We start from the raw sequence: 2,118 nt of genomic DNA on the forward strand, positions 1-2,118 counted from the left end.
ACAATATTTCTTCATCCTCCTTCTTCTTTCATTCTTATGTATATATAAATAGGTCACATTTAAATTTAACGAAAGAATTCCCAAAACAATTCTAATATCCATATAATTACTAATCAATACCTATCAACTCCTAAGATAAATACAAATTATCTACACTCAAAAGATATATATATATAATATTTTATCATCTCAAGCTCTTCTATTATTTGGCAATTTATATTTACAAGTTTAGTATAGCTCTCTTTCCTTCCTTTGTATTGATCTCCCTAGCTCACCAGAGTGCTAGTTAAGTGAAGTAGCATTGGGCTCATTTGGTCCTTGAGATCTTGTCCTCTTGAGGGTAGCGAATCACATCCTCTACACTCTCCATGTACTTACAATATTTCTTCATCCTCCTTCTTCTTTCATTCTTATGTATATATAAATAGGTCACATTTAAATTTAACGAAAGAATTCCCAAAACAATTCTAATATCCATATAATTACTAATCAATACCTATCAACTCCTAAGATAAATACAAATTATCTACACTCAAAAGATATACATATATAATATTTTATCATCTCAAGCTCTTCTATTATTTGGCAATTTATATTTACAAGTTTAGTATAGCTCTCTTTCCTTCCTTTGTATTGATCTCCCTAGCTCACCAGAGTGCTAGTTAAGTGAAGTAGCATTGGGCTCATTTGGTCCTTGAGATCTTGTCCTCTTAAGGGTAGCGAATCACATCCTCTACACTCTCCATGTACTTACAATATTTCTTCATCCTCCTTCTTCTTTCATTCTTATGTATATATAAATAGGTCACATTTAAATTTAACGAAAGAATTCCCAAAACAATTCTAATATCCATATAATTACTAATCAATACCTATCAACTCCTAAGATAAATACAAATTATCTACACTCAAAAGATATATATATATATCTTCAATGACCTCCAATATTTATATAATTGTTAATCAATTCTTAATAATTTTCAAATAAAAATATTAAATATCCACATCTAAATAATTACCCAATTTAGAAATAAATTTATCAAAAATTGCATATTAATTTCCAAATAGATACCTTATTTTTTAAGCATATAAAAGAAATCTAGTGTGTAATAATCAACCCATAAAGAGACTCTAGTACAAGAATAAGAATAATAATCGAGGAATTAATTGAATAATTATATGGTTGCACATGAAACTATGTAAAAACAATATTATCATGGGTAAACACTGTTTGTCATAATAGGTGGGAAGAATTCCAATCCACAACCGCTAACCAAGAAAGCTATCCTATTATAACACAAAGTTGATCATAAAAGCATGGATTTAGGAGCCAACTTTACAAGCTTGAAAGGACAAGAATATAAATATATAACAGGCATGAAAAATGATTGTATTCCTATTTGAAGTTCAACTTTATTAGCCCAATATCCTTATCTCAACACAAAGTGAACATTTTCCAAAATCTAATTTAGAGGTTTGAAAGTGATACATGATGTTATATATTTTTTAAAATGAATTAATTTTAATATATCTTTTATATAATCAACTTAAAGTGAGTATATAATATATTTAAACTAAAATAAATAAGAATTAAATTATTATATAAGATTTTTAATTTATAATATTAAAATATTATATAAAGACAAATTTTTAAAAAGTTTAAGTTGAAAGAATAATAAATTCTAAACTTTAATATATATTTTTAATTGATTTTTTTTTGATCGATAATGGGCTGAAGCTGATAAGATGTACATAACCTACCCTCTTGTGGGATTTTGAATTTGTGACCTCTCTTTCAAGAACACAAGTTCTCCACCAATAGACCAACTCAAGATGTACTTAATTGAATTTTTTATTATTTTTATTATAAATAAAAAATTTAATTTATATATAAATAATTTTGTTTTATTTTTTTCAATTTATTAATGCTTCCATATTTTTCACATTTCTGATTTATTTCATTTACTGTTTCATACTTTTTTCAAATTGACAATCTCTTTGTATTTCTTATAATTTTATTGCCTACACTGCGGAGTATGACTCTTTTGTCTCTTTTTATTTTCTTTTCTTCAAGTTTGACATTTGTATTCTACTGTTGCTTTTCAGATTGTCTTTAAT

This window comes from Cryptomeria japonica, chromosome 7, assembly GCF_030272615.1.
Source record: "Cryptomeria japonica chromosome 7, Sugi_1.0, whole genome shotgun sequence".
Classification (NCBI taxonomy): domain Eukaryota; kingdom Viridiplantae; phylum Streptophyta; class Pinopsida; order Cupressales; family Cupressaceae; genus Cryptomeria; species Cryptomeria japonica.